General features: G+C 37.1%; 1 pseudogene; it reads right to left on the bottom strand.

Moving 5' to 3' along the window:
• Positions 1–494: 494 nt before the first annotated feature.
• On the bottom strand, positions 495–1,962 carry LOC100755945 (annotated as a pseudogene).
• Between the last annotated feature and the right edge of the window lie 6,754 nt (positions 1,963–8,716).

Below are 8,716 nucleotides of genomic sequence, written 5' to 3' on the forward strand. Positions count from 1 at the left end.
CTTCCTTCTCTGCTTTCTTTCATTCTTTCTTTCTTTCTTCCCTTTTTCCTTTCTTTTTGTTTGCCTTTTTTGTTCATTTTGATATTGGCTTTTGGTTTTGCTTTTGCTTTTGATTTTTCAGGCAGAGTTTCTCTATATAGCCCTAGAAGTCCTGCAATTTTCTCTGTTGAAAATACTGGATTAAACTCATAGAGATCTGTCTGCCTATGCCTCCTGAGTACTGATATTAGAGATGTGTGTCACTACCACCAGGCAGACATGATTTCAATCAGTGTTTTGATACTAGCAGAGTATGCCTTCTTGACTAGGACCTATGTTTGCAACATGACTTTGTTTTTTTTTCTTAATCAAAATCATTTTATTTAATGAAAATGATAACTGATGAGAAGTTATTTCTGAAAATTTCACAGTAACACAGGTCTTTAACACACACCTGCAGCCTCTGCACTCAGGAAGCAGGAAATATACTTCAAGCATCTGGGTGACAGACTGGGCTACATAAGAAAACACAATATAGTTACTTTTGATAAACTGAGGCAGGATAGTGTATGTGGTGTCTTTTCAGGGCTCTTTTTGGTCTCATTGAGTATGCTGCCAAGAGAAGCATGTTTCAGTGGCCATGTCCTTAAACACATGTGGGACAGTTCCATCTTCTTCCACATCTTCAGGAAGTTCTGCTGCATATCCTTTGCGAACTAATTCTAGCCCAATATCAAGTTTCTTCCCATTACTGGTATCATATAAATGGATTTTTGGCCAAGCTGAGATTTCAGTCTGGACATAGCTAAAGATCTTGGCCAACAATAGCTTGGAGTCAGCACAGTGAGTGAGTCTCTCAAACTCATCTAGAGCTTCCTCTTCCCACTATTCACCTGAGGGGGCGATTTGTGCCAGACTATTGCTTGAAAGGGAAGTCTCAGGAAGTCACTCCTGAGAACCCTGAGATCCTTCAGTTGGCAATCTCCATTATCCCCAAAGTCCACAAAATAGAGGTCCAAGTTCCCATTGTCCAGGATACCAAGAATTTGGACTCAATACCAGGAACCATCTGAAGAATAAGGTGCTGCTACAATGTCTCCTACGTGTACAGTCAAGTCTTCAGGCAGACTATTTTCACAGTGCTGGGTCATCTCAATGGTAAGTTGATCCAATTGGAGGCTGTAGGAGCCAATGATTTGGATCCAGAATTGATTGGGTGTTCAGAAGCAGAAACATAGACTTCTATGTACTCATCCTTATGGAAACTGAAGTCAAGACTGGGAACTTCAATCATGGACGTCTCTGGACTGTTCTGGGCAACAGAATTCTCTAGAGTGTCATCATTAGGTTTCTCCCAGGAACTTTCTTTTGGTCCTGCAGCAACTGTATCACCAACACCTTTGCGGAGAGGACCGGTAGTCTTCCAAAAAGCTGCTTCACCAGCTCCACCTGGCTCCATTGCTTCTTCTCTTCTCACACTGATTGGTAGTAACGTCCCCTCTGATTCTTTATCGCATGTAATTTTGGCTCCAGAAGCCTTACAGATAAAACGAGTCATCTCTCCACCTCTCCCTATGATTCTGTCCACAGATCGCTGGGGGACTGAGAGTTGCTCAAACATCGGGGAGTTTTCTCTCAGGATCTGATGGATTGCTGTTTTTGCCATGCACACCTGAACAGGAAAGCCATGATAAGCAGCATTGGCTCATCGCCTACATCCTCCGTGTCCACGTCAATCTGAGCGCCTGTGAGTTTCCTCAACTGTTTAATATTGGCTCCTTGTTGAACAATGATCAGCTTCACAGCCTCCTGGGGAATTCACATCTCTATCTCAATATCCTCTTCTCCAACAAATGCCAATCGTTCTTCTCTGCTTTCCCTTTATCGGCCGTATAAAATGTGGACAATTGCTGCACTTGCTGGGATTACAAGGCCCAGGGCTATTTTTTGAACAGTGGACAGGCTTGTCCATGAAGTGGCCATTTTCTGTGGTATTTTCTTGTCAGGAGTCCCGTGCCTTAGCCTTGCACCTTACTGTCCCCTCTTCCTTGCAACGTGACTTTGATGGGAATTTTAATAATTATTCCTTTTACATTCTGCCTTCTTTTGTTGATGTTTTACACTCACATGCAGTTAATTTTGTAGAGATATTTTGGTGTATATAGTTGTAGTCAATGCCAGGAGTGTGCTGAAGCCCAATATCAGAATTATTCCCATTTCCATTAAGATCTTAGAGATATGAAGACAGTATTTTTTATTGATACACTATATGCTCACATGATGGCACTAACTGTGTGTTCTATAAATTCAGCTGAAACACAGAATATATGTTTTAGGTGAATGTACCTATTTTGGCAGTCAGTCATAGCACTATAGTAGTTAGATGTGTAAGGGACATTGCAAATATTTTACTATAAATTTACCATTTCTAGTGGAGGCCCATCTAAATAGACAGTTAAAAATGACTTGTTTAGTTGCAAGTCATTATGTCCAATGAGTCAATTGGAGATAAAGGGAATGTATATTATGATTTCATCTGGAGATGTTAAGAGTTCTTTGCCCAAAAATTGCTCTATGTGGATTGATGCTATTCTAGAAGCTAGAATTCACCTTCTTTGCATGAAAGATGGGAGAATGACAAGAATAATTTCATTTTATAAAATTTCACAAAGGAACATTAATTCTTGTTCACACTCTAAATTTTGAATGATAAGGGCAATAGTCAGAATAGTAAAAATGAATGGAAATGGAAGAAATAATGAATAAATTTAAGTTTAGTTGTACTAAATTTGGTAGGTGATTGACTTAAAACGAAAGTTCCTAATCCAGCCAAGAGTCTTTTAAGGAGTGAGAACTAATATAAAATGGGGAGAATCTGACACAGTAATAAGCTCCTGCTTGAGCAATTGTAGCTTTATTAGTTTAAAAACTTAGCTTCTGGGGTTATTCCTGCAGTGTGCACACAATGGGAACAGGTATTCTGAAACTAATGGCATAGAGGAGCCAAAGCATTGAGTGTTTTCTGGGAGACAAGAGTTACCCAGGTGTATAGTTACTGCCTGAGGATAGCTTCTGTGTTCAACAAGTTTCTTCTTGCAAATGAAACAAAATATTACCATTGATGGATCCACTCATTCTTCAAAAGTCTGTGTGTAATGCTTTCAAAAAATTTTCCTATAGCTGCTAGACAGCCAGCTTATGGGTCAAAATTGTACTTTTGCTATAGCAGCCTGAAGGTAATGCAGACATTTCAAACATTAAGAGAACAAATTCATTCACACCTGTTGATGTAATTGAACCCCTATATCCCCTGATGGTTCATATAGATGTTGTGGCTATTCAAGAAAACCTTGATGCAGCTTATTACCTCACTGTGAGATGAAGAATGCTCAAGATGAGTTTTATTTCCTCTTGTTTACAGTAAGTGTACAGTATAGTGTACATATAGTGTACAGAATCATAGCATGCTCATGATTCTGATCCAACTAATCACAGTCACATATTGACCCAGGAAGAAACTGTCATGTCAGCCTAGGACATTTATACAATTTTGACATAGGAAAGAATCTGCTACAAAAAGACAGAGACACGCCCACCTTTCTAACTATTACAATAAGACAAATTGAAAATGAAAGTATTTTCTAATGATTCAGGAATCTAGTAACAGTTTATGTTAGGTGGACTTCAGAACTTATTTCTAGTGGAAGAATATAGATTCTTTGCCTCTTTCAATAAAATTAGAGATTTCTTTTCTGGCCCTTCAAAAGATACTTACTTATCTCTGAGGAAATTTAATATCTCTTTATCAGCCCAGTAGAAAAGGTTACTCTCCCCAGACTGTACACTCAATATACAGACTGTTTTAGTTGCTACGAATGCTACACATTGAAATATTCTTGCAGGAATCTTTGGGCATGATGAGCTCTTTGATATTTCTTATCAATTTGTTATTGTTATTGTTATTGTTTGGTATTTAAAGGCATGTTGACCACATATAATTTATATAATTAATCATTTATTAACCTTCATAATTTAAAAGCAATGAAAGCAAACACTAATCAGGAAGAATTGTATGTTTTGATTATGTATAAAATAGTTTATAAAATTTATAGGAAATATGAAAAATTGGGTCATACTACATGAAAAATCTGAGGGGCTAGAACAATATCCCAAATCATACCAAGGTATGTCATGTTTGCCTGCTACCATCACAACCTGAAGCTGGTGTGACTGATATTGTTGTCTCTGTCACTGATGACATTCTGTACGCTACTACAACAATTCTTCACTCTGCTAGTTTAAAGTCAATTGCTACAAGTTGAAAAGTTCAGAAATCACATCCAAGAAACCACTCACAGACTTTGTATGTATGCCGCTCCTCTCTCAAGCAACAGAGAAAGCAAATGGTTGACTTTCCTTCTTGACATATAAGTTAGAAAATTTCCCAGAAATAGACAGCCAGAAGAATGACCACATCTACAATATACAGAATCAATAGATAGATAGAAAGATAGATAGATAGATAGATAGATAGATAGATAGATAGATAGATAGATAGGAGAATAAATGAGTTATTGTGGTCACCTTGCATCAAAAAGTACATAATCCATGGATAATGAATTATCCTTTAATGCAAAGATTCACAAAGTCTGTCATAAGTAGTAGTCTTTACATAAGTAATCAGTGAATACTCTTGCTATCCTTATATTTATTTATTTTTGTTTTTTTGTTTTTTTGTTTTTGAGACAGGGTTTCTTGTGTAGCTTTAGAGCCTATCCTGGCACTAGCCCTGGAGACCAGGCTGGCCTTGAACTCACAGAGATCCTCCTGCCTCTGCCTCCTCTGTGCTGGGATTAAAGGAGTGCACCACCAACGCCCGGCCTTATATTTATTTTGATTGACACATAATTTGTGCACATCTATCTGGTACCACATGATTGTTCAGTATGTGTATATATTATATAATGTTCAAGTAAGGCTAAACACACCTGTTTCATCATTTATCATTTTTATGGGATGAAAATTTTCAAACTCTTTCCTTCTAGAATTTTCAAATTATGTAATGCATTGTCTAATGTACCTTCTATGCAACAAAATACCAGAACTTATTTCTCTCATGTAACAAATTTTATTTTTATAAGAGACCTAGAGTGAGAATGTGATTGAAAACTTTAAAACTAAGCAACATCAGTTAGTAGAACACAAGAAAGAGATTAAAGGTATGTTTTGACATTAAGAAAACTACAAAGCAGCTGTATCTTGTTTAAATGAATTACAAACAGGACAAGGTAGGGAATGAAGTGCAATAGATAGACTGTTAGATGCACTGCTGGAGCCAGAAAAGGTATTTATGCACTCTACTAGAAGACAAATTGATCCAATAACTCTTTAAAGTCTCTGCCTATGTCCTGATATAGAGAAAGAATAAAAGGGGCCAAAAATCTATCTGAATAACCTGCCTTGTTGACATGTGCATGTTTAGTTCAGATAATTCACATTATTTCTGTATAGCAGAGGAGCAGGTTAGATATCGCTATAAGTTAAAATATTTTGGAGAAATTGCATCAATAATTTACCAGAATTGGATAAATGAGGTTATTTTTTTAGGCATGAGGGTGCCAGGCTATAAGCCTAGCAGTAAGTATGCTAAAGCCGAAGGATCATGAGTCTCAGACCAGGTTGTTAATACACAGTGCTTTACACTTCCTCCTCTTGCATCAGAAAACACAGAAAGTCATAAGTCAGTTTATCACCAGTTTTCTCTTTGAAGTTTTAACTTCAAATACATCAATATTTGGAAATACCTCCATTGTAGATATAATTAGTTAGGAGGGGATTACACTGAGTAAAACAGTAAAAAACTAGAATGAGACTGCAATCCATTATGACATGTGTCCTTACAAGTAAGGTTAATTTTGCCACTGAAACACTCACAGACAATGCCATGTGAAAGCAAAGATCAAGATGGGTATGACATTTATGCATTCTAGAGAATGCCAAATGCTAAAGATTGCCACCAATCAACCAAAGACAAGATAGGAGCATAGAACAGACTTTTTTTCTCACATCTCTCAGTAATAACCAGACTTATCTATATCCTAATTTAGATTTCAAGTGTCTAGAGCAGTAAGATTTGGGGTTTGGAGCATCACAGTCATGGTACTTTGTACAATAAACCTACTGTCAGTTCCACAGAGACCATCAGAATTCAGAAAGCCTGTACACTCCTCACCAATTATAACTACTACCTCTAGAGAGTTTTCTTACTCCAGCCTTTTTTTCCTTCCTCCTCATTACTTTGTTTGATTTCAGGACAAAATTCTTCTGAATAAAAAGCAGTATCCCTCCCTCCTCCCAACTTTACTGATCCATGCTAATTCACCCCTTCACTTTTTTAAAAATCTTAAATTACAAAGAGACCAGGCTACAAAACTTGTGGGACCCTGGCAATGGGACCAGGCTCTATCCCTAGTGCATGAGCTGGCTTTCTGAAGCCCATTCCACATGGTGGGATGCCTTGCTCAACCTAGATGTGGGGCGGGGTGGGGGGTGGTCATCCCTCAACTGAATGTGCCAGATTTTGTTGACTCCCCAAGGCCTTACCCTTTCTGAGGAGTAAATGGGGGGTGGAAGAGGAGGAAGGGGAGGATGAATTAGCCTTCTAGTTTTAAGTTCATTAGATGATGTGCAAAACCCTGTCTTTAGTTCAGCTTTTGGTTTTATGAATTATTTTCTTTCTTCACTACTGTGGACTATTCCTCCAGATGTTTCATTTAGATCTTGTGAATTTGAAGATCTATATTCTGCCTTTGTTTCTTTTCCTACTGATGTGATAAAATATTCTGACCAATGCAAATCATAGGATAAAGTGTCTATTTGGGCTGAGTACCCAATATATATAGCAGGAAAGACAGGGCAACAGCCATGGAGGGCAATTTGTCAGTAACAGGCTAGTTGGTCACAATACATGCCCTCAGGAAGCAATGGGTAAATGGGAGGGTGAGTTTGGCTATAAAATCTCAAGACCCACCCCAGTAACCCATTTCATATGTTCTCCAATCCCTCAAGACCCACCCCAGTAACCCATTTCATATGTTCTCCAACCCCCTAAAACAATGACAGCAGCTGAAGACACATGTCTAAACCCATGAATCTATGAGGGACATTTCATATTAAAACCAAAATACTCACTCATTGTTTCTTTTCCCTCTGTGAACTTGCCAATGATTGAATTTACAGATAGTACCTCTCTACTGACTGTAATGCACTGTACCTCTTTAATTATAGCCTGCTGTTATGAATTCTAGAGACACATTTCAAACTTTATGGTAGATTTATCTACCTGGTACTCCATCAATATTTCACATGGGAACGGGTTTCTTATCTTTTCTGCTATTAACACCTGCCCCTCCATAGAGTTTTCCACATTTAACTTTGCAAAAGCCACTTAAAATTTAAAAGGCGCCTGAGGAAGCCATTAAAACTTGCACATAACATTGCAAATGTGACAATATGCTTGAGTATTCATTAGCAAGTGCATATTGAATTCACCATCATTTACTTGTGATATCTTGATAAAATATCATGCATATATTCTTCAGTTCCACTAATCTTTCCTTGTCTACACCAAGATTCAGTTACATGTGCCTCTACCATCCTCCCTTAATAAGTATGTTATTGTTGAGGGTACTTGTTTTTAAATTCCTTGTTTAGTTGTGTGTAGTATATGCTCTGAGTTACAAGCTCCAAGTAAATAGAGTTGAAATTTACAATAAACATCTAAGCTAGTTATTACAACTTTGATAATTTGTAGTTGTTGGATAACTGAAGGATATTAGACTATTTGGAAGAATTTCTTTAAACAACACCATTGCCTTAGTGATAACAAGGGAGATTTTTGAAATTTATGCTATGTGTCCAAAATTAATATGTCTAATTATTGTTGCCCATATGTGTAAACAAGACATGTAGTCATAATGAAGCTGTATTGGAAGAAGGGTTGTGAAGAGTTGGAAGAGGGGGACATTAATTAGTAGCTATGCCAAAGATATATTGTATGCATTAATAAAATTTCAAAAATAAATCAGAATATTTATTTTAGGGGAAAGAGAACTTATACATCTATTTACTGGACCTGGATGGTTTAATCTGAATATCGGGATCCAGAACTTTCTTGAGGTAACTTGTATAAAGTTGGTTTTGTGAGTTCTTTGGGACTAATTAGACATATTAATGTTGGACATATAGCACAGATTTCAAAGATCTCTCTTGTTATCACTAAGGCAATGGTGTTGTTTAAAGAAATGCTATCAAGTTAGTTTTGTGAGTTCTGGGACATGAAACAGCAACCCTGAACTACAGCACGTCTCTCTCAGTGTTTCTTTCTCCACCTGAAAATAGAAACACTTCTTGATGGAAACAAGGCAGGGTAAACGTAGAAAAACAAATATAAGTATCACCTTCTGGAACAGATGGTCATAGACTGACCTAAGAACAAAGAGATTCTGTCTTTTACAAACACTTCTATTCTAGTAGAGTTTTCTGTAACTACCAAAGTAAAGTTAATGAACTGAGCAAGTGAACAGTGAAGTAACAATGTCTTTAGAGTTTTCTGACTGAAGAAACAGATCATATGAACAAATTAAATAATTGCCCTTTTGGCTTAAATTAAAACCACTTAGAACTTTATCAATAAAATACACAAAAAAATAAGTTTAAAGAATGTTGTTTTCTACCG

Source organism: Cricetulus griseus, chromosome 5 (assembly GCF_003668045.3).
Source record: "Cricetulus griseus strain 17A/GY chromosome 5, alternate assembly CriGri-PICRH-1.0, whole genome shotgun sequence".
NCBI lineage: Eukaryota > Metazoa > Chordata > Mammalia > Rodentia > Cricetidae > Cricetulus > Cricetulus griseus.